General features: G+C 43.0%; 1 protein-coding gene across 1 annotated transcript in view; it reads left to right on the top strand.

Moving 5' to 3' along the window:
• LOC143805494 (relaxin receptor 1-like) overlaps nucleotides 1–25,736 on the top strand; it is a 371,702-nt gene that overhangs the window by 180,169 nt on the left and 165,797 nt on the right. The window lies entirely within an intron of this gene.

Genomic DNA, 25,736 nt, shown 5'->3' with positions numbered 1-25,736 from the left:
TTTGTAACTCTTCTGGACAGTTGGCATCCCTGGTGGCTTCAGGTAAGATATAAGTTCATTTTCTCCCTGTAGCCATGCTGCAGTAAGGCAGGCATGATTTTTATGCTATTTACCAACAGATCAACTCTATATCTGCAGGTAAATATAACATATAAAGGTGTCAATGGATTTCTGCATGCCCATATATGCAGTTCGGAAGAATTGATTTTAATGCCAGATTCCCTGTGAAATGTAGAATTTATAATTTGTAAGGATTTCTAAATCTTTTTTTTTTTTATCTAACAATGTAATACATAAAAAAATCTGTATTGAAAATCAATGCAAGAGGAAATTTCAATGCAAAGTTCTGCTATGGAGACCTCTTGACTAGAGTTGAGCGACTTTCATTTTTTTAAGATCGAGTCGGGTTTTGTGAAACCCGATTTTGTCCAGAGTCGAGTCGAGTGCAGTCGGCCGATTATCGCTAAAAGTCGGGGATCGACCGAAACACGAAACCCAATGCAAGTCAATGGGGAAGCATAGTCGGCAGTGAGTGGAGGCCAGGAAAACACCTACAGTGCCCATTTTAATGCCAAAAACATCCATTCTTGTTTCTGAAGCTTGTCAATCTTAATTAACTTTATAATAATAGTTGGGCATAGGGAATTGGGGGTCATTTGGCAAAAGTTGTGGGGGGAGTAGGGCCGGCTCAAGTTTTTCGTGGGCCCAGGAAATGCGGACTACGTCACGGCGGTGTTGCAGGGAAAGGTAAGTATTTCAACGTTGCAAGTGCTGTGATCCTGAGCAAGCAGGGGGGGCCCACTCGTTCGCATTGGCACTGGCACAGGGCCCCTCAAAGTACAGCGGTGTGTTTGCATGGCGGGGGCGCCTCCCACCAGCAGCGACACTTTTGCGTACTCTGAGGGGCCCTGTGCCAGTGACGTTGCCAACGAGTATGCCCCCCCACCTGATGAAGGAACCTGCACTTTCATCTGCACCTTCCTCTCTGTCCCTGTGTAAGGTGGTATAACATGCGGGAAGGGGAACCTTACTTTCAGCAGGGTCAGATTCTGGCTGTGTAGAGTATAAGGGGAATGTAGTGGTCTAGGTCAATGTACCAGCAGACTCATCTAGCAGTGGCTGGGCAATGGGCAGGATGAGGAGGAAACAGATATAGGGCCAAAGAATAAAGTAGGCTAAATGCAGTTCAAAATTGGTAACAGGACTAAACAGGCGGCATTGCTTTGTTCAGTGGAGTAGCAAACCCAAGAGCAGCAGACACTGTTTCAAGGGCCTAACCACACTAGTAGGCCAAATGCAGTTTAATATCTGATAGTATAGGGCGAAAGCCAGAATGTGGAAGCTCAGCTTTGTTCAGTTGAGGACAACACCAGGCAGGGGCAGACATTCACCTTTAGTAGGCCGGAACAGCCAATTGCATTTTTAAAAATGGTAATTTGGAACTGAAGGTTGAAGGTCAGCTTTATTCAGTTGAGGACAACACCAGGCAGGGGCAGACAGACACCTTTAGTAGGCCGGAACAGCCAATGGCATTTTTAAAAATGGTAATTTGGAACAGAAGGTTGAAGCACAGCTTTATTCAGTTGCAGCTTCTTGGCAATAATATAAAGAAGACGCGACAGGACAACACTCGGTGTATGCCATATCTGTGTTTTCAATGGAAAAAAACCTTTCAGTTAACTACTTGCAGGAGAAAGTTTTTGTAGCTGGTGGACAATTTTTTTTAAAAAAAGCAGTTAATAAGAGGCAGAAGGTAGAAGCTCAGCTTTATTCAGTTGCAGCTTCTTGGCAATAATATAAAGAAGACGCGACAGGACAACACTCGGTGGATGCCATATCTGTGTTTTCAATGGAAAAAAACCTTTCAGTTACCTACTTGCAGGAGAAAGTTTTTGTAGCTGGTGGCCAATTTTTGTACTGTACCAGTTTTTTGTTGTATGTGTTTTTGTTTTTAATGTTAAAATGTCTGCATTTGATATCTCTCCAGTATTTTCTTTTTTATAAGCAAAATACTGCAGTTTTACATCGGTTACATGGATACACAGGCAGCTTGGTGGTCAGTGGAGGAGTATTTAAAGTAGGGACCGCAGACAGGCTATCAAAGGCCTAAAATAACAAACAATAGGCTCATGGCAGTTTTACATCGGTTACATGGATACACAGGCAGCTTGGTGGTCAGTGGAGGAGTATTTAAAGTAGGGACCGCAGACAGGCTATCAAAGGCCTAAAAATAACAAACAATAGGCTTATGGCAGTTTTACATCGGTTACATGGATACACGGGCAGGCAGCTTGGTGGTCAGTGGAGGAGTATTTAAAGTAGGGACCGCAGACAGGCTATCAAAGGCCTAAAATAACAAACAATAGGCTCATGGCTGTTTTACATCGGTTACATGGATACACGGGCAGGCAGCTTGGTGGTCAGTGGAGGAGTATTTAAAGTAGGGACCGCAGACAGGCTATCAAAGGCCTAAAAATAACAAACAATAGGCTTATGGCAGTTTTACATCGGTTACATGGATACACGGGCAGGCAGCTCGGTGGTCAGTGGAGGAGTATTTAAAGTAGGGACCGCAGACAGGCTATCAAAGGCCTAAAATAACAAACAATAGGCTCATGGCAGTTTTACATCGGTTACATGGATACACGGGCAGGCAGCTTGGTGGTCAGTGGAGGAGTGTTTAAAGTAGGGACCGCAGACAGGCTATCAAAGGCCTAAAATAACAAACAATAGGCTCATGGCTGTTTTACATCGGTTACATGGATACACGGGCAGGCAGCTTGGTGGTCAGTGGAGGAGTATTTAAAGTAGGGACCGCAGACAGGCTATCAAAGGCCTAAAATAACAAACAATAGGCTTATGGCAGTTTTACATCGGTTACATGGATACATGGGCAGGCAGCTTGGTGGTCAGTGGAGGAGTATTTAAAGTAGGGACCGCAGACAGGCTATCAAAGGCCTAAAATAACAAACAATAGGCTCATGGCAGTTTTACATCGGTTACATGGATACACGGGCAGGCAGCTTGGTGGTCAGTGGAGGAGTATTTAAAGTAGGGACCGCAGACAGGCTATCAAAGGCCTAAAATAACAAACAATAGGCTCATGGCTGTTTTACATCGGTTACATGGATACACGGGCAGGCAGCTTGGTGGTCAGTGGAGGAGTATTTAAAGTAGGGACCGCAGACAGGCTATCAAAGGCCTAAAATAACAAACAATAGGCTCATGGCTGTTTTACATCGGTTACATGGATACACGGGCAGGCAGCTTGGTGGTCAGTGGAGGAGTATTTAAAGTAGGGACCGCAGACAGGCTATCAAAGGCCTAAAATAACAAACAATAGGCTCATGGCAGTTTTACATCGGTTACATGGATACACGGGCAGGCAGCTTGGTGGTCAGTGGAGGAGTATTTAAAGTAGGGACCGCAGACAGGCTATCAAAGGCCTAAAATAACAAACAATAGGCTCATGGCTGTTTTACATCGGTTACATGGATACACGGGCAGGCAGCTTGGTGGTCAGTGGAGGAGTATTGCAAGGAGTGTCTGTCCCAGTACTCCCAAAATATAAATAGATGTTAATGTCTCGCAAAACAACCAAAAAAAAAAAAAGGTGGCATACTTAGGTACAGGGGTGGGCTCATCTGCTGAGTTTCTGACATAGTAATTTGGCAGTAACTATTTAATGGTGCCAATATAGGACACAGACACAGACTACTTTAAGTTGCATCATAGATGTCTACAAATTTGTATTGTCAGTGCCAGACATTGAATGATGTCAGCAAATAGACTAAAGATTGGTGGAGCTGTGCGACATAATTTTGCACGTGGTAGAGAACAGTTTGAGCTGGGGGAGGGGGGAACTCTCTTGAGGCCGGCGGGACCGCCCCAGGGCCCCTCATGTTACAACGGTGTGTCTGACGTTGGGTGCGCACCACCACCGCCAGAGACACTACATTGTACTATGAGGGACCCAGTAGCAATGCCATCAACCAAAAGCGAGCACACCCACCTCTTCAGACAAACAGCAGTCTCACGGGTGCTTGCGCCAAGTCGTGATACCACGGCCCCATGTGGGGAGTTTGGCCATTTAGGGAGGTGTAAACATGTCGTATGCTGTACAATCAGCTGCAGCAAATTAGACATTAGAAAAGTAATTCACAGGCAAGAGCTTTTCATAGGAAAGCTAGGTGTCGGCCGGGCAAGGTGGGGCAAAAGATTTCGAAATCCAGTTGTGGTTCATTTTAATGAATGTTAGATCGTCAACATTTTGGGTAGCCAGACGAGTCCTTTTTTCGGTTAATATTGAACCTGCAGCACTGAATACTCTTTCTGATAGGACACTTGCTGCCGGGCAAGCAAGCTCCTGCAATGCATATTCTGCCAATTCTGGCCAGGTGTCTAATTTTGATGCCCAGTAATCAAATGGGAATGACGGTTGAGGGAGAACATCGATAAGGGATGAAAAATAGTTAGTAACCATACTGGACAAATGTTGTCTCCTGTCACTTTCAATTGATGCAGCAGTACCTGTCCTGTCTGCGGTCATAGCAAAATCACTCCACAACCTGGTCAGAAAACCCCTCTGTCCAACGCCACTTCTGATGTGTGCACCCCTAACACTCCTAGTCTGTTGCCCCCTTGAGCTCGTGTGAGAACGATCACGTGCGCTGTGTGCTGGGAATGCCTGAAGCAAACGGTCAACAAGAGTTGATTGTTTGGTTGCTAATATTAGTTCCAAGTTCTCATGTGGCATAATATTTTGCAATTTGCCTTTATAGCGTGGATCAAGGAGGCAGGCCAACCAGTAATCGTCATCGTTCATCATTTTCGTTATGCGTGTGTCCCTTTTTAGGATACGTAAGGCATAATCCGCCATGTGGGCCAAAGTTCCAGTTGTCAAATCTCCGGTTGTGATTGGGTGAGGGGCAGTTGCAGGCAAATCTACGTCACTTGTGTCCCTCAAAAAACCAGAACCCGGCCTTGACACGCAACCAATTTCCAGTGCCCCCGGGAAAGGTTCCGCATTAAAAATATACTCATCCCCATCATCCTCCTCGCCCTCCACCTCCTCTTCGCCCGCTACCTCGTCCTGTACACTGCCCTGACCAGACAATGGCTGACTGTCATCAAGGCTTTCCTCTTCCTCTGGTGCAGACGCCTGCTCCTTTATGTGCGTCAAACTTTGCATCAGCAGACGCATTAGGGGGATGCTCATGCTTATTATGGCGTTGTCTGCACTAACCAGCCGTGTGCATTCCTCAAAACACTGAAGGACTTGACACATGTCTTGTATCTTCGACCACTGCACACCTGACAACTCCATGTCTGCCATCCTACTGCCTGCCCGTGTATGTGTATCCTCCCACAAAAACATAACAGCCCGCCTCTGTTGGCACAGTCTCTGAAGCATGTGCAGTGTTGAGTTCCACCTTGTTGCAAAGTCTATGATTAGGCAATGCTGGGGAAGGTTCAAAGACCGCTGATAGGTCTGCATACGGCTGGCGTGTACAGGCGAACGTCGGATATGTGAGCAAAGTCCACGCACTTTGAGGAGCAGGTCGGAGAACCCAGGATAAGTTTTCAATAAGCACTGCACCACCAGGTTTAAGGTGTGAGCCAGGCAAGGAATGTGTTTCAGTTGGGAAAGGGAGATGGCAGCCATGAAATTCCTTCCGTTATCACTAACTACCTTGCCTGCCTCAAGATCTACTGTGCCCAGCCACGACTGCGTTTCTTGTTGCAAGAACTCGGACAGAACTTCCGCGGTGTGTCTGTTGTCGCCCAAACACTTCATAGCCAATACAGCCTGCTGACGCTTGCCAGTAGCTGGCCCATAATGGGACAACTGGTGTGCAACAGTGTCATCTGCCGATGGAGTGGTTGGCCGACTGCGGTCTGTGGAAGAGGTGTAGCTTCTGCAGGAGGACGAGGAGGAGGAGGAGGAGGGGGTGCGAACGCCTACAGCCAACTGTTTCCTAGACCGTGGGCTAGGCACAACTGTCCCGAAATTGATGTCCCCTGTGGACCCTGCATCCACCACATTCACCCAGTGTGCCGTGATGGAAACATAATGTCCCTGGCCATGCCTACTGGTCCATGCATCTGTAGTCAGGTGCACCTTTGTACTCACAGATTGCCTGAGTGCATGGACGATGCGCTGTTTAACATGCTGGTGCAGGGCTGGGATGGCTTTTCTGGAAAAAAAGTGTCGACTGGGTAGCTCGTATCGTGGTTCAGCGTACTCCATCAGGGCTTTGAAAGCTTCGCTTTCAACTAACCGGTAGGGCATCATCTCTAACGAGATTAGTCTAGCTATGTGGGCGTTAAAACCCTGTGTACGCGGATGCGAGGATAAGTACTTCCTTTTTCTAACCAGAGTCTCATGTAGTGTGAGCTGAACTGGAGAGATGGAGATCGTGGAACTTGCGGGTGTGCCGGTGGACATGGCAGACTGAGAGACGGTTGGAGACGGTATTGTTTCCGCCGGTGCCCTAGATGCAATATTTCCGCCTACAAAACTGGTGATTCCCTGACCCTGACTGCTTTTGGCTGGCAAAGAAACCTGCACAGATACTGCCGGTGGTGCGGAAAATGGTGGCCTTACAGTGACGGAAGGGATGTTGCGTTGATGACTAGCTTCATTGGCCGAGGGTGCTACAACCTTAAGGGACGTTTGGTAGTTAGTCCAGGCTTGAAAATGCATGGTGGTTAAGTGTCTATGCATGCAACTAGTATTGAGACTTTTCAGATTCTGACCTCTGCTTAAGCTAGTAGAACATTTTTGACAGATGACTTTGCGCTGATCAATTGGATGTTTGTCATGATCTCCATGGCCAGAGAACTAGCATAAGCCTCTATAGGAACAAGCTCTTGGAAGATGTAACTATACTGACCATGAACTAAACCTACCGCATCATCTAGAAGTAGCCAGGTAGCATGTCCTACTTTTTATCCCTATATGCCCAGCGCCGGCCGGAGAACTAAATAATGCTAGCAGAGGGAAATATAAGACCTGACTCACCTCTAGAGAAATGCCCAAAAAAAGGAGACAGAAGCCCCCCACATATATTGGCGGTGATATGAGATGAAACAACAAACGCAGCAGAAGAATAGTTTTAGCAAATTTGAGGTCCGCTTTCTAGATAGCAGAAGACAGAAAGCATACTTTCATGGTCAGTAGAAAACCCTAACAAAACACATCCAGAAATTACTTTAGGACTCTGGCATTAACTCATAATACCAGAGTGGCAATTCCTGATCAACAAGAGCTTTCCAGACACAGTAACGAAACTGCAGCTGTGAACTGGAACCAAAATACAAAAACAAAACATGGACGAATGTCCAACTTATCTAGTAGATGTCTGGGAGCAGGAACAAGTACAGAGAGGCTTCTGATAACATTGTTGACCGGCAAGCATCTAACAGAGAAGCCAGGTTATATAGCGACACCCAGATCTAATCAGAACAGGTGAACAGGGAAGATGATGTCACAAGTTCAATTCCACCAGTAGCCACCGGGGGAGCCCAGAATCCAAATTCACAACAGTACCCCCCCCTCAAGGAGGGGGCACCGAACCCTCACCAGAACCACCAGGGCGATCAGGATGGGCCCTATGAAAGGCACGAACCAGATCAGAGGCATGAACATCAGATGCAGTGACCCAAGAATTATCCTCCTGGCCGTATCCCTTCCACTTGACCAGATACTGGAGTCTCCGTCTGGAAACACGGGAGTCTAGGATTTTTTCCACAACGTACTCCAACTCACCCTCAACCAACACCGGAGCAGGAGGCTCAACGGAAGGCACAACCGGTGCCTCATACCTGCGCAATAACGACCGATGAAAAACGTTATGAATAGAAAAGGATGCAGGGAGGTCCAAACGGAAGGAAACAGGGTTAAGAATCTCCAATATTTTATACGGACCGATGAACCGAGGCTTAAACTTAGGAGATGAGACCCTCATAGGGACAAAACGAGAAGACAACCACACCAAATCTCCAACACAAAGCCGAGGACCAACACGACGGTGACGGTTGGCAAAAAGCTGAGTCTTCTCCTGGGACAACTTTAAATTGTCCATCACCTGCCCCCAGATATGATGCAATCTCTCCACCACCGCATCCACTCCAGGACAATCCGAGGATTCCATCTGACCGGAGGAAAATCGAGGATGGAACCCCGAATTACAGAAAAACGGGGAAACCAAGGTGGCAGAGCTGGCCCGATTATTGAGGGCGAACTCCGCCAATGGCAAAAAAGCAACCCAATCATCCTGGTCAGCAGACACAAAACACCTCAGATATGTCTCCAGGGTCTGATTAGTCCGCTCGGTCTGGCCATTAGTCTGAGGGTGAAAAGCAGACGAAAAAGACAAATCTATGCCCATCCTAGCACAAAATGCCCGCCAAAATCTAGACACAAATTGGGTTCCTCTGTCAGAAACGATATTCTCAGGAATACCATGCAAACGAACAACATTTTGAAAAAACAGGGGCACCAACTCGGAAGAAGAAGGCAATTTGGGCAGGGGAACCAAATGAACCATCTTAGAAAAACGGTCACACACCACCCAGATGACAGACATCTTCTGAGAAACAGGCAGATCTGAAATAAAATCCATCGAGATGTGTGTCCAAGGCCTCTTAGGAATAGGCAAGGGCAACAATAATCCACTAGCCCGAGAACAACAAGGCTTGGCCCGAGCACAAACGTCACAAGACTGCACAAAGCCTCGCACATCTCGTGACAGGGAAGGCCACCAGAAGGATCTTGCCACCAAATCCCTGGTACCAAAAATTCCAGGATGACCTGCCAACGCAGAAGAATGCACCTCAGAGATGACTTTACTGGTCCAATCATCAGGAACAAACAGCCTATCAGGCGGACAACGATCCGGTCTATCCGCCTGAAACTCCTGCAAGGCCCGCCGCAGGTCTGGAGAAACGGCTGACAAGATAACTCCCTCCTTAAGAATACCTGTGGGGTCAGAGTTGCCAGGTGAATCAGGCTCAAAACTCCTAGAAAGGGCATCCGCCTTAACATTCTTAGAACCTGGTAGGTACGATACCACAAAATTAAACCGAGAAAAAAAATAATGACCAGCGCGCCTGTCTAGGATTCAGGCGCCTGGCGGTCTCAAGATAAATCAAATTTTTGTGGTCAGTCAATACCACCACCTGATGTCTGGCCCCCTCGAGCCAATGGCGCCACTCCTCAAACGCCCACTTCATGGCCAAAAGCTCCCGATTCCCAACATCATAATTCCGCTCAGCGGGCGAAAATTTACGGGAAAAGAAGGCACAAGGCCTCATCACGGCGCAGTCAGAACTTTTCTGCGACAACACTGCCCCAGCTCCGATCTCAGAAGCGTCGACCTCAACCTGAAAAGGAAGAGTCACATCAGGCTGACGCAACACAGGGGCAGAAGAAAAACAGCGCTTAAGCTCCTGAAAGGCCTCCACAGCATCAGGGGACCAATTAGCAACATCAGCACCCTGTCTAGTCAAATCGGTCAATGGCTTAACGACATCCGAAAAACCAGAAATAAATCGACGATAAAAGTTGGCAAAGCCCAAAAATTTCTGAAGACTTTTAAGAGAAGAGGGCTGCGTCCAATCACAAATAGCTTGAACCTTGACAGGATCCATCTCAATGGAAGAGGGAGAAAAAATATATCCCAAAAAGGAAATTCTCTGAACCCCAAAAACGCACTTAGAACCCTTGACACACAGAGAATTAGACCGCAAAACCTGAAAAACCCTCTTAACTTGCCGGACATGAGAGTCCCAGTCATCCGAAAAAATCAGAATATCATCCAGATACACTATCATAAATTTATCCAAAAAATCGCGGAAAATATCATGCATAAAGGACTGGAAGACTGAAGGGGCATTAGAAAGACCAAAAGGCATCACCAAATACTCAAAGTGGCCCTCGGGCGTATTAAATGCGGTTTTCCACTCATCCCCCTGCCTGATCCGCACCAAATTATACGCCCCACGGAGATCAATCTTAGAGAACCACTTGGCCCCCTTTATGCGAGCAAACAAATCAGTCAGCAACGGCAATGGGTATTGATATTTAACCGTGATTTTATTCAAAAGCCGATAATCAATACATGGTCTCAAAGAGCCGTCTTTTTTTGACACAAAGAAAAAACCGGCTCCTAAGGGAGATGACGATGGACGAATATGTCCCTTTTCCAAGGACTCCTTTATATATTCTCGCATAGCAGTATGTTCAGGCACAGACAGATTAAATAAACGACCCTTTGGGTATTTACTACCCGGAATTAAATCTATAGCACAATCGCACTCACGGTGCGGAGGTAGTGAACCAAGCTTGGGTTCTTCAAAGACGTCACGATAGTCAGACAGGAACTCAGGGATTTCAGAGGGGATAGATGATGAAATGGACACCAAAGGTACGTCCCCATGAGTCCCCTTACATCCCCAGCTCAACACAGACATAGCTCTCCAGTCAAGGACTGGGTTGTGAGACTGCAGCCATGGCAATCCCAGCACCAAATCCTCATGTAGATTATACAGCACTAGAAAACGAATAGTCTCCTGGTGATCCGGATTAATACACATAGTCACTTGTGTCCAGTATTGTGGTTTATTATTAGCCAATGGGGTGGAGTCAATCCCCTTCAGAGGAATAAGAGTTTCCAAAGGCTCTAAATCATACCCACAACGATTGGCAAAGGACCAATCCATAAGACTCAAAGCGGCGCCAGAGTCGATATAGGCGTCAGTAGTAATAGATGACAAAGAGCAAATCAGGGTCACAGACAAAATAAATTTAGACTGTAAAGTGCCAATGGAAACAGATTTATCAAGCTTTTTAATACGTTTAGAGCATGCTGATATAACATGAGTAGAATCCCCACAATAGAAACACAACCCATTTTTCCGTCTAAAATTCTGCCGCTCGCTTCTGGACAGAATTCTATCACACTGCATGCTTTCTGGCGTCTTCTCAGTGGACACCGCCAGATGGTGCACTGGTTTGCGCTCCCGCAGACGCCTATCGATCTGAATGGCCATTGTCATGGACTCATTCAGACCCGCAGGCACAGGGAACCCCACCATAACATCCTTAATGGCATCAGAGAGACCCTCTCTGAAAGTAGCCGCCAAGGCACACTCATTCCACTGAGTAAGCACAGACCATTTACGGAATCTTTGGCAGTAAATTTCAGCTTCATCTTGCCCCTGCGATAGGGACATCAAAGTTTTTTCTGCCTGAAGTTCCAAATGAGGTTCCTCATACAGCAAGCCCAAGGCCAAAAAAAACGCATCCACATTGCGCAACGCAGGATCCCCTGGTGCCAATGCAAAAGCCCAGTCTTGAGGGTCGCCGCGGAGCAAGGAAATCACAATCCCAACCTGCTGTGCAGGGTCTCCAGCAGAACGAGATTTCAGGGACAAAAATAGCTTACAATTATTTCTAAAATTCTGAAAGCTAGATCTATTCCCTGAGAAGAATTCCGGCAAAGGAATTCTCGGCTCAGATACCGGAGCATGAATAATAAAATCTTGCAAATTTTGTACTTTCGTGGTGAGATTATTCAAACCTGCAGTTACACTCTGAAGATCCATTATTAACAGGTGAACACAAAGCCATTCAAAGATTATAAGGAGAGAGAAAAAAAAGAAAGACTGCAGCATAGACAGACTGGCAAGTGATCCAATTAAGAGCACAGAAAAAAAAAAAAAAAAAAAAACTCTCAGCAGACTTCTTATTTCTCTCCTTTCTCAGCCAAGGATTTTAACCCTTTAGTGGGCCGGTCAAACTGTCATGATCTCCATGGCCAGAGAACTAGCATAAGCCTCTATAGGAACAAGCTCTTGGAAGATGTAACTATACTGACCATGAACTAAACCTACCGCATCATCTAGAAGTAGCCAGGTAGCATGTCCTACTTTTTATCCCTATATGCCCAGCGCCGGCCGGAGAACTAAATAATGCTAGCAGAGGGAAATATAAGACCTGACTCACCTCTAGAGAAATGCCCAAAAAAAGGAGACAGAAGCCCCCCACATATATTGGCGGTGATATGAGATGAAACAACAAACGCAGCAGAAGAATAGTTTTAGCAAATTTGAGGTCCGCTTTCTAGATAGCAGAAGACAGAAAGCATACTTTCATGGTCAGTAGAAAACCCTAACAAAACACATCCAGAAATTACTTTAGGACTCTGGCATTAACTCATAATACCAGAGTGGCAATTCCTGATCAACAAGAGCTTTCCAGACACAGTAACGAAACTGCAGCTGTGAACTGGAACCAAAATACAAAAACAAAACATGGACGAATGTCCAACTTATCTAGTAGATGTCTGGGAGCAGGAACAAGTACAGAGAGGCTTCTGATAACATTGTTGACCGGCAAGCATCTAACAGAGAAGCCAGGTTATATAGCGACACCCAGATCTAATCAGAACAGGTGAACAGGGAAGATGATGTCACAAGTTCAATTCCACCAGTAGCCACCGGGGGAGCCCAGAATCCAAATTCACAACAGATGTTGTTTAAAAAAATGCCAGACTGCACTCTTCCTAGCATCGGATCCCTTTTCAGGGATTGCAGACTGAGCTTTAACCGGATGGCAACGCTGTGCTCCAACAGGTTTTGGCTTTGACACGCGTTTTGGGCCAGATAGGGGCCCGGCAGATGGAACCTGTTGCGATGTTGATGCCTGCTGCGGCCCCTCCTCCACCTCTGCTTCTGAACTACTGCTGCCTGCACCCTGTTCCCTCAATGGCTGCCAATCGGGGTCAACAACCGGGTCATCTATTACCTCCTCTTCGAGCTCGTGTGCAACTTCGTCTGTGTCACTGTGTCGGTCTGTGGTATAGCGTTCGTGGCGGGGCAACATAGTCTCATCAGGGTCTGATTGTGGATCTGTACCCTGAGAGGGCAATGTGGTGGTCTGAGTCAAAGGAGCAGCATAGTACTCTGGCTGTGGCTGTGCATCAGTGCACTCCATGTCAGAATCTACTTGTAATGGGCATGGCCTGTTAAGTGTTTCACTTTCTAAGCCAGGGACGGTATGTGTAAAGAGCTCCATGGAGTGACCCGTTGTGTCGCCTGCTGCATCCTTCTCTCTTGTTGTAGTTTTTGCTGAGGAGGACAAGGAAGCGACTTGTCCCTGACCGTGAACATCCACAAGCGACGCGCTGCTTTTACATTTACCAGTTTCAGAAGAGGAGGCAAAAGAGCTAGAGGCTGAGTCTGCAATGTAAGCCAAAACTTGCTGTTGCTGCTCCGGCTTTAATAGTGTTTTTCCTACTCCCAGAAAAGAGAGCGTTCGAGGCCTTGTGTAGCCAGACGACGAAACTGGCTCCACAGCTCCAGACTTAGGTGGAATATTTTTATCCCCACGACCACCTGATGCTCCACTACCACTACCATCATTACCAGCTGACAATGAACGCCCACGGCCACGACCTCTTGCACCAGACTTCCTCATTGTTTTAAAAAATTAACCAAAGTAACTTTATTTGTTGCTGTCAAACAACTTACACGGTGAGCTATAACTTCAGTATGATTTCTATATCCCTTAACAGGTTGGTGAGACCACAAGGAAAATCAGGCACAATGTTACACACTCTGTTTTCTGTGGCACAAAATCACAGAGATGACACACACGCAGGACTGTCACTCAAGCACTAATGTCAATATTATTCTCCCACCTAATTTTTTTTTTTTTTTCTCAGGGAGACTTTAGAAACCAAATAAGATAAAATGTTTTTTTTCAGGGACAACTTAGAAACCAAATACTAATAAAAAAAATAAAAAAAATAAAATAGCCTTTCTATGGCCCACAATTAGAGAGAGAGAGGTGGCACACCCAGGAGTCAAGACTGGCACACAAGCTGAAAGGGCAATATTACTCTCCCACTGTTTTTTTATGTATTTTTTTTTTCAGGGAGACTTTAGAAACCAAATAATATTAAAAAAGCAAAAAAATAAATAGGCTTTCTATGGCCCACAATTAGAGAGAGGTGGCACACCCAGGAGTCAAGACTGGCACACAAGCTGAAAGGGCAATATTACTCTCCCACTGTTTTTTTATGTATTTTTTTTTTCAGGGAGACTTTAGAAACCAAATAATATTAAACAAAGCAAAAAAATAAATAGGCTTTCTATGGCCCACAATTAGAGAGAGAGAGGTGGCACACCCAGGAGTCAAGACTGGCACACAAGCTGAAAGGGCAATATTACTCTCCCACTGTTTTTTTTTTTTTTTTTTTTTTTCAGGGAGACTTTAGAAACCAAATAATATTAAACAAAGCAAAAAAATAAATAGGCTTTCTATGGCCCACAATTAGAGAGAGAGAGGTGGCACACCCAGGAGTCAAGACTGGCACACAAGCTGAAAGGGCAATATTACTCTCCCACTGTTTTTTTATGTATTTTTTTTTTTCAGGGAGACTTTAGAAACCAAATAATATTAAAAAAAGCAAAAAAATAAATAGGCTTTCTATGGCCCACAATTAGAGAGAGAGAGGTTGCACACCCAGGAGTCAAGACTGGCACACAAGCTGAAAGGGCAATATTACTCTCCCACTGTTTTTTTATGTATTTTTTTTTTCAGGGAGACTTTAGAAACCAAATAATATTAAAAAAAGCAAAAAAATAAATAGGCTTTCTATGGCCCACAATTAGAGAGAGAGAGGTGGCACACCCAGGAGTCAAGACTGGCACACAAGCTGAAAGGGCAATATTACTCTCCCACTGTTTTTTTATGTTTTTTTTTTTTTCAGGGAGACTTTAGAAACCAAATAATATTAAACAAAGCAAAAAAATAAATAGGCTTTCTATGGCCCACAATTAGAGAGAGAGAGGTGGCACACCCAGGAGTCAAGACTGGCACACAAGCTGAAAGGGCAATATTACTCTCCCACTGTTTTTTTTTTTTTTTTTTTTTTTTCAGGGAGACTTTAGAAACCAAATAATATTAAAAAAAGCAAAAAAATAAATAGGCTTTCTATGGCCCACAATTAGAGAGAGAGAGGTGGCACACCCAGGAGTCAAGACTGGCACACAAGCTGAAAGGGCAATATTACTCTCCCAGTTTTTTTATGTATTTTTTTTTTCAGGGAGACTTTAGAAACCAAATAATATTAAACAAAGCAAAAAAATAAATAGGCTTTCTATGGCCCACAATTAGAGAGAGAGAGGTGGCACACCCAGGAGTCAAGACTGGCACACAAGCTGAAAGGGCAATATTACTCTCCCACTTTTTTTATGTATTTTTTTTTTCAGGGAGACTTTAGAAACCAAATAATATTAAAAAAAGCAAAAAAATAAATAGGCTTTCTATGGCCCACAATTAGAGAGAGAGAGGTGGCACACCCAGGAGTCAAGACTGGCACACAAGCTGAAAGGGCAATATTACTCTCCCACTGTTTTTTTATGTTTTTTTTTTTTTCAGGGAGACTTTAGAAACCAAATAATATTAAACAAAGCAAAAAAATAAATAGGCTTTCTATGGCCCACAATTAGAGAGAGAGAGGTGGCACACCCAGGAGTCAAGACTGGCACACAAGCTGAAAGGGCAATATTACTCTCCCACTGTTTTTTTATGTATTTTTTTTTCAGGGAGACTTTAGAAACCAAATAATATTAAAAAAAGCAAAAAAATAAATAGGCTTTCTATGGCCCACAATTAGAGAGAGAGAGGTGGCACACCCAGGAGTCAAGACTGGCACACAAGCTGAAAGGGCAATATTACTCTCCCACTGTTTTTTTATGTATTTTTTTTTTCAGGGAGACTTTAGAAACCAAATAATATTAAACAAAGCAAAAAAATAAATAGGCTTTCTATGGCCCACAATTAGAGAGAGAGAGGTGGCACACCCAGGAGTCAAGACTGGCACACAAGCTGAAAGGGCAATATTAATCTCCCACTGTTTTTTTATGTTTTTTTTTTTTTTTCAGGGAGACTTTAGAAACCAAATAATATTAAACAAAGCAAAAAAATAAATAGGCTTTCTATGGCCCACAATTAGAGAGAGAGAGGTGGCACACCCAGGAGTCAAGACTGGCACACAAGCTGAAAGGGCAATATTACTCTCCCACTGTTTTTTTATGTATTTTTTTTTTTCAGGGAGACTTTAGAAACCAAATAATATTAAAAAAAGCAAAAAAATAAATAGGCTTTCTATGGCCCACAATTAGAGAGAGAGAGGTGGCACACCCAGGAGTCAAGACTGGCACACAAGCTGAAAGGGCAATATTACTCTCCCACTGTTTTTTTATGTATTTTTTTTTTCAGGGAGACTTTAGAAACCAAATAATATTAAAAAAAGCAAAAAAATAAATAGGCTTTCTATGGCCCACAATTAGAGAGAGAGAGGTGGCACACCCAGGAGTCAAGACTGGCACACAAGCTGAAAGGGCAATATTACTCTCCCACTGTTTTTTTATGTATTTTTTTTTTTCAGGGAGACTTTAGAAACCAAATAATATTAAACAAAGCAAAAAAATAAATAGGCTTTCTATGGCCCACAATTAGAGAGAGAGAGGTGGCACACCCAGGAGTCAAGACTGGCACACAAGCTGAAAGGGCAATATTACTCTCCCACTGTTTTTTTATGTATTTTTTTTTTTCACGGAGACTTTAGAAACCAAATAATATTAAAAAAAGCAAAAAAATAAATAGGCTTTCTATGGCCCACAATTAGAGAGAGAGAGGTGGCACACCCAGGAGTCAAGACTGGCACACAAGCTGAAAGGGCAATATTACTCTCCCACTGTTTTTTTATGTATTTTTTTTTCAGGGAGACTTTAGAAACCAAATAATATTAAAAAAAGCAAAAAAATAAATAGGCTTTCTATGGCCCACAATTAGAGAGAGGTGGCACACCCAGGAGTCAAGACTGGCACACAAGCTGAAAGGGCAATATTACTCTCCCACTGTTTTTTTATGTATTTTTTTTTTTCAGGGAGACTTTAGAAACCAAATAATATTAAAAAAAGCAAAAAAATAAATAGGCTTTCTATGGCCCACAATTAGAGAGAGAGAGGTGGCACACCCAGGAGTCAAGACTGGCACACAAGCTGAAAGGGCAATATTACTCTCCCACTGTTTTTTTATGTATTTTTTTTTTCAGGGAGACTTTAGAAACCAAATAATATTAAAAAAAGCAAAAAAATAAATAGGCTTTCTATGGCCCACAATTAGAGAGAGGTGGCACACCCAGGAGTCAAGACTGGCACACAAGCTGAAAGGGCAATATTACTCTCCCACTGTTTTTTTATGTATTTTTTTTTTCAGGGAGACTTTAGAAACCAAATAATATTAAACAAAGCAAAAAAATAAATAGGCTTTCTATGGCCCACAATTAGAGAGAGAGAGGTGGCACACCCAGGAGTCAAGACTGGCACACAAGCTGAAAGGGCAATATTACTCTCCCACTGTTTTGTTTTTTTTGTTTTTTTTTCAGGGAGACTTTAGAAACCAAATAATATTAAACAAAGCAAAAAAATAAATAGGCTTTCTATGGCCCACAATTAGAGAGAGAGAGGTGGCACACCCAGGAGTCAAGACTGGCACACAAGCTGAAAGGGCAATATTACTCTCCCACTGTTTTTTTATGTATTTTTTTTTTCAGGGAGACTTTAGAAACCAAATAATATTAAAAAAAGCAAAAAAATAAATAGGCTTTCTATGGCCCACAATTAGAGAGAGAGAGGTGGCACACCCAGGAGTCAAGACTGGCACACAAGCTGAAAGGGCAATATTACTCTCCCACTGTTTTTTTATGTATTTTTTTTTTCAGGGAGACTTTAGAAACCAAATAATATTAAAAAAAGCAAAAAAATAAATAGGCTTTCTATGGCCCACAATTAGAGAGAGAGAGGTGGCACACCCAGGAGTCAAGACTGGCACACAAGCTGAAAGGGCAATATTACTCTCCCACTGTTTTTTTATGTTTTTTTTTTTTTCAGGGAGACTTTAGAAACCAAATAATATTAAACAAAGCAAAAAAATAAATAGGCTTTCTATGGCCCACAATTAGAGAGAGAGAGGTGGCACACCCAGGAGTCAAGACTGGCACACAAGCTGAAAGGGCAATATTACTCTCCCACTGTTTTTTTTTTTTTTTTTTTTTTTTCAGGGAGACTTTAGAAACCAAATAATATTAAACAAAGCAAAAAAATAAATAGGCTTTCTATGGCCCACAATTAGAGAGAGAGAGGTGGCACACCCAGGAGTCAAGACTGGCACACAAGCTGAAAGGGCAATATTACTCTCCCAGTTTTTTTATGTATTTTTTTTTTCAGGGAGACTTTAGAAACCAAATAATATTAAACAAAGCAAAAAAATAAATAGGCTTTCTATGGCCCACAATTAGAGAGAGAGAGGTGGCACACCCAGGAGTCAAGACTGGCACACAAGCTGAAAGGGCAATATTACTCTCCCACTGTTTTTTTATGTATTTTTTTTTCAGGGAGACTTTAGAAACCAAATAATATTAAAAAAAGCAAAAAAATAAATAGGCTTTCTATGGCCCACAATTAGAGAGAGAGAGGTGGCACACCCAGGAGTCAAGACTGGCACACAAGCTGAAAGGGCAATATTACTCTCCCACTGTTTTTTTATGTTTTTTTTTTTTTCAGGGAGACTTTAGAAACCAAATAATATTAAACAAAGCAAAAAAATAAATAGGCTTTCTATGGCCCACAATTAGAGAGAGAGAGGTGGCACACCCAGGAGTCAAGACTGGCACACAAGCTGAAAGGGCAATATTACTCTCCCACTGTTTTTTTATGTATTTTTTTTTTCAGGGAGACTTTAGAAACCAAATAATATTAAAAAAAGCAAAAAAATAAATAGGCTTTCTATGGCCCACAATTAGAGAGAGAGAGGTGGCACACCCAGGAGTCAAGACTGGCACACAAGCTGAAAGGGCAATATTACTCTCCCACTGTTTTTTTATGTATTATTTTTTTTCAGGGAGACTTTAGAAACCAAATAATATTAAACAAAGCAAAAAAATAAATAGGCTTTCTATGGCCCACAATTAGAGAGAGAGAGGTGGCACACCCAGGAGTCAAGACTGGCACACAAGCTGAAAGGGCAATATTAATCTCCCACTGTTTTTTTATGTTTTTTTTTTTTTTCAGGGAGACTTTAGAAACCAAATAATATTAAACAAAGCAAAAAAATAAATAGGCTTTCTATGGCCCACAATTAGAGAGAGAGAGGTGGCACACCCAGGAGTCAAGACTGGCACACAAGCTGAAAGGGCAATATTACTCTCCCACTGTTTTTTTATGTATTTTTTTTTTTCAGGGAGACTTTAGAAACCAAATAATATTAAAAAAAGCAAAAAAATAAATAGGCTTTCTATGGCCCACAATTAGAGAGAGAGAGGTGGCACACCCAGGAGTCAAGACTGGCACACAAGCTGAAAGGGCAATATTACTCTCCCACTGTTTTTTTATGTATTTTTTTTTTCAGGGAGACTTTAGAAACCAAATAATATTAAAAAAAGCAAAAAAATAAATAGGCTTTCTATGGCCCACAATTAGAGAGAGAGAGGTGGCACACCCAGGAGTCAAGACTGGCACACAAGCTGAAAGGGCAATATTACTCTCCCACTGTTTTTTTATGTATTTTTTTTTTTCAGGGAGACTTTAGAAACCAAATAATATTAAACAAAGCAAAAAAATAAATAGGCTTTCTATGGCCCACAATTAGAGAGAGAGAGGTGGCACACCCAGGAGTCAAGACTGGCACACAAGCTGAAAGGGCAATATTACTCTCCCACTGTTTTTTTATGTATTTTTTTTTTTCAGGGAGACTTTAGAAACCAAATAATATTAAAAAAAGCAAAAAAATAAATAGGCTTTCTATGGCCCACAATTAGAGAGAGAGAGGTGGCACACCCAGGAGTCAAGACTGGCACACAAGCTGAAAGGGCAATATTACTCTCCCACTGTTTTTTTATGTATTTTTTTTTTCAGGGAGACTTTAGAAACCAAATAATATTAAAAAAAGCAAAAAAATAAATAGGCTTTCTATGGCCCACAATTAGAGAGAGGTGGCACACCCAGGAGTCAAGACTGGCACACAAGCTGAAAGGGCAATATTACTCTCCCACTGTTTTTTTATGTATTTTTTTTTTTCAGGGAGACTTTAGAAACCAAATAATATTAAAAAAAGCAAAAAAATAAATAGGCTTTCTATGGCCCACAATTAGAGAGAGAGAGGTGGCACACCCAGGAGTCAAGACTGGCACACAAGCTGAAAGGGCAATATTACTCTCCCACTGTTTTTTTATGTATTTTTTTTTTCAGGGAGACTTTAGAAACCAAATAATATTAAAAAAAGCAAAAAAATAAATAGGCTTTCTATGGCCCACAATTAGAGAGAGAGAGGTGGCACACCCAGGAGTCAAGACTGGCACACAAGCTGAAAGGTCAATATTACTCTCCCACTGTTTTTTTATGTATTTTTTTTTTTCAGGGAGACTTTAGAAACCAAATAATATTAAACAAAGCAAAAAAATAAATAGGCTTTCTATTGCCCACAATTAGAGAGAGAGAGGTGGCACACTCAGGAGTCAAGACTGGCACACAAGCTGAAAGGGCAATATTACTCTCCCACTGTTTTTTTATGTATTTTTTTTTTTCAGGGAGACTTTAGAAACCAAATAATATTAAACAAAGCAAAAAAATAAATAGGCTTTCTATGGCCCACAATTAGAGAGAGAGAGGTGGCACACCCAGGAGTCAAGACTGGCACACAAGCTGAAAGGGCAATATTACTCTCCCACTGTTTTTTTATGTATTTTTTTTTTTTTCACGGAGACTTTAGAAACCCAATAATATTAAAAAAAACAAAAAAATAAATAGGCTTTGTATGGCCCACTGAATGAGAGATGGCACACACAGGAGTGGCACACAAGCCCTGACTGAGGCCAATATTTTTCTCCCACTGATTGATGTAGTGTTTTTGTGTTGAGGTAGATTTTAGAACACAAATCAAGAAAAAAAATAAATAGGCTTTCTATGGCCCACTCAGTGAGAGATGGCACACACAGGGATGGCACTGTAGCAGAAATGCCAATCTTAATCTTCCACAAAAAAAAAAAAAACAGGGACTGTCCTACAATTACTATCTCCCTGCAGTAATGTAAGCCAGGTATGGCAGGCAGCAATAGGAGTGGACTGATGCACAAATTAAATAAAAAGTGTGGACAAACAAAAAAGATAGCTGTGCAGAAAGGAAGGAACAAGAGGATATGTGCTTTGAAAAAAGCAGTTGGTTTGCACAGTGGCGTACACACAGCAATACAGCTATCACGGAGCCTTCTAGGGCAGCCCAATGAGCTACAGCGCTGAGAGAAAAAAAAAAATGTAGCTTCCAGTGTCCCTGCACACCGAAGGTGGTGTTGGACAGTGGAAATCGCTACAGCACAAGCGGTTTGGTGGTTAGTGGACCCTGCCTAACGCTATCCCTGCTTCTGACGAAGCGGCAGCAACCTCTCCCTAAGCTCAGATCAGCAGCAGTAAGATGGCGGTCGGCGGGAACGCCCCTTTATAGCCCCTGTGACGCCGCAGACAGCAAGCCAATCACTGCAATGCCCTTCTCTAAGATGGTGGGGACCAGGACCTATGTCATCACGCTGCCCACACTCTGCGTTCACCTTCATTGGCTGAGAAATGGCGCTTTTCGCGTCATTGAAACGCGACTTTGGCGCGAAAGTCGCGTACCGCATGGCCGACAAGCACAGGGGTCGGATCGGGTTTCATGAGACGCCGACTTAGCCAAAAGTCGGCGACTTTTGAAAATGAACGACCCGTTTCGCTCAACCCTACTCTTGACTATAAAAGCCCCCCGCCACCTAACAATCCCTTTTTAAACATATAACCAAATTCCACTTTAAAATACCCCTTTACTTAGTAGAAACACCATGTGTAAATTGTATAAAAGAAGTGGAGCATTCCACTAGTATTACCATAAATAAGGTATAGAAGCAAATATAAAGAAACAAATGTTCTCTACACATCCTTTTACGTACCAGACCCATTTGTTAAAAGAGGAAGATGACTTCATAATATTCAGGGCTGTTTACCAAGACTTCATAGCTAATATTTCTTCTTGAATATGTGGTAAACCCAGTATATCGATGTATATAAGTCTGCCAGATGGAATATTCCCTGAATAAATCATAGAAATGGCTTCACACATGATGTTAAGTCTAGTTCTTGGTTGTTAAACAAAAACCCAGTCTGATATTGATTTGTGAACAAAGTACAGTATTCTTAGCCAAAACAAAAAAAAACTCCAAAAAATGGCATATTCAAAAAGGAGAAACATAGGAGTGTTTATGTAAAAGTACAAAAATCTTTAACACATTTAGACAATAGACAACATAGCATTTATAAAAAGTGAAAGTAAGGACACACAGTAGTGGCGTTCAGCAATATATAAAAATTTAATCCCATATTACAATACATAATTATTTGTACTGGTAAAATGTACCATGTAACTTCTTCACCGTTTTTGTGACACAATGCCTCTAATAGAAAAGTAAATATCTACCATAAAAAGATGCAGTCTTTAATATATACAGTAAGAATCAATAGAATTATAGAGGCATGTTAACACAATCGGGTAGAAAAGGTAACACACAAAAATGTCATGTAGAACCATCATGTGTACACATAAAAGTATGGACATGTATCATCTTACCAATTGCTTGGGGCACGCCACACAGATCTTTGAAGACCCCCGACGCACGTTTTGTCCGATAATACGCCATGCTTTCTCAAGGGGAGGTGTTGTAGTACTTCCCAAACAGGACCTTTTGTATCCCAGGTAACTGATCAATTGTTAGTCACGTGATCGGCTTGCTAACAGGTTGTATACTAGCAGCGCATGCGCCCGTGGCCAGCCGCACCACAAACTCGTGACCCGGCCAGGCGTCCAAGTGCACGCGAGCAGGAGCAAGGCATTTGCCATAGTTCCGAGTTGGGTGCCAAGGATGATGAGTTGCCAAATGATGCGGGGTGAATGCAGGGACCAAGAGGGCGCATGTGCACTACAACCAGAGCAAACATCAGTACAGTTCCACCGTCATTTACTCATAACAATTCACAGAGAAAGGAGGAGGATTTCATGTAAGTGGACCATATCCCATTCCAGTGATACTCATCAACATTCCTTTGGTCCATTATTGTTTAATCCTCAAATCCACATTTCTATATAGAACTGTAAATTCAGGTAATAGATCTTCATAACCAATTACTTTATATATGGCTTGTCTTAGCTCATACTATGAGACAAAAATGGGATCAGAAGGTTTAGTTATGGGTACTAATTATGATGCAGAAGACTGTAAATAAGAACAGATCAGAAAACATATAAATAACACATAAGCAACACAAAATTATAAAACCAGGTAAAAACTGCAACAGGAGGGGATTAGTAATTCTAGTCGATCACATGATTTCTATTACAAAAAAGGAGCAAAGTTCAGGGACTCATTCATACCATCCGGTTTAAGGCTATGTGCACACGTTGCGGATCTGCATCATTTTTTTCTGCGCAGAATTGCACCAAATCCACAATGTATTGCCCAAGCAATGTTAATCAATGGGAATCCAGAATTGTTGTGCATATGTTGCGGAAAATTCCTCACGGATTCGCAGTGTTTTATTTTCCACAGCATTTCAATTCCTTTTGCGTATCTGCAGCGTTTCTGCACCCATTGACTTCCATTGAGTCAGTCAAATCCACAGCAAAACCGCAGGTGTAAAAAAGGTTTACGGATTTGCTGGGGATTTGCGTGCCAAAAATGCTGCAGAAAGGATGGAGGAAGAATGTGTGGGCGGAGACTATGTGTGAGCGGAGAATATGTGCGGGTCTGTCTGTGGGTGTCTGTGTGTATCTATGTGTGTGTCTGTGGGTGTTTGTGTCTCTGTGTGTCTGTGATTGTGTGCGGATCTGTGTGGGTATCTGTGGGTGTCTGTGTGCGGGTGTCTCTGTGTGTGTGCGGGTCTGTGTGTCTGTCTGCAGGTGTCTGTGTGTGTAGCCAGGCATTGTCTGAAGGGACTACTGCTCCCATCCGGCTATGTCTGCTGTCACATATTACAGTGACAACATGAACCGATGATGGGACAGTATTGCCGTCATCCGGCAACTGTGTTCAAGTGTAAACAAAAAACCACATTTACACAATAACATAGAACATTCATATTCACCAAACATCTAATTCCCCGACACCCTTGTCTCCTGCAACAAAAATAAAATAATAAACCAACATATAATACTATCAATACTATCCTGTCTGATGTAGTCCATTAAAAAACGAGTGTTCCACGGCGATCTCACATGTAGAACAGTCACATCACATCCTCCCCAGTGTATCACTGCGCCGCCGAGAGAGAGTTCAACTGAGTTTGTGCTATTATCTGCGGCACCGCTGCATGTGAAAATTCTCACACAGCAGTGCCGTAAGTGAGAGCACGAACTCTGGTGAGCTCTCTGTATAACCGGAGGCCATGTAGAGCAGTCACATCTCCTGATGTGGCTGTTCTACACTGGAGATTATCGTGGGACACTCTATATTAAATGGACTACGGCAGACAGGGAGTATTTATGTTGGTTTATTATTTTATTTTTGTTGCAGGACTTTATTCTGGCCGTGTCTTTATTTACCATACAACTATAGGATTAGTAATGGATAGGTGTCTTATAGACGCTTCTCCATTACTAATCCGTGGGCTTGATGTCACCTGACTATACAAAGGTGACATCAACCCCACAAATATGAACCCCACTTGCCACTGCTACAGGGCAAGTGGGAAGAGCGAGGCTAAGTGCCAGAATTGGCACATTTATAAGATGCGCCATTTCTGGGGCAGCTGAGAGCTGATGTTTTTTGCCTGGCGGGGTGCCAATATCCATAGTCCCTTCCAAGGCCATATCAGCCCGCAGCTGTCTGCCTAGCCTTTGCTGGTTCGATTTTATAGGGGGACTCCATGTCAATTTTTTTCTGGGGTTCCCCTGTAAACTAGCCAGTAAAGGCTAAGCAAACGTATGTGAGCTCATATTGATAGCCTGGGAACCTTTATGGCTATTGGCTCCTTCCCAGAATATTAACCTCAGCCATCGGCTTTCCCTCTGCTGGTTAAGAAAATTAGGCAGGAGCCCACCCAGTTTTTTTTGGGGTATGATCCCACGGTCAGGAACCGACAGCACTTTAGACACAGCACATGTCCACTCTGTCCAAAGTGCTGCCAGCTTTTGAACGCAGGTGATTCCGCATGTGTTCATTGAACAGTACGGAATCACCATGCTCAATACATTGTACGGGAACATTTATCTTGTCGAGACTGAGCGTCTCCACAAGATAAATTGACATGCTGCAGTCTGGAAAGACGCGCCACATGTCCATCTCACCACGGAAGCCTCGGGCGCCGGTACATGCATAGTGGAGATGGGATTTTTTAAAGTCCCATCCACTATGCTGTAACATCAGGCTGTTGCGTGTTGGACACTGCAGATGTATGCAGCATCCAACCCGCAGCGTTTACTGACTGTAGGAACATACCCTTATAAAGTTTTTGAAAATTAAACTGTTATTGAAAATCCATATAAAAATGCATCAAATCCGCACAGGTTTACAACTGTGTTTTCTGCCAAAAGAGGAAGAATCCGTGCACATTTTTACAACAGCAAATCTGCAACGTGCGCACAT

This window comes from Ranitomeya variabilis, chromosome 2 (genome assembly GCF_051348905.1).
Source record: "Ranitomeya variabilis isolate aRanVar5 chromosome 2, aRanVar5.hap1, whole genome shotgun sequence".
Lineage (NCBI taxonomy): Eukaryota > Metazoa > Chordata > Amphibia > Anura > Dendrobatidae > Ranitomeya > Ranitomeya variabilis.
The sequence above is the reverse complement of the archived record's forward strand: the minus strand, read 5'-3'. Positions and strand labels throughout refer to the sequence as shown.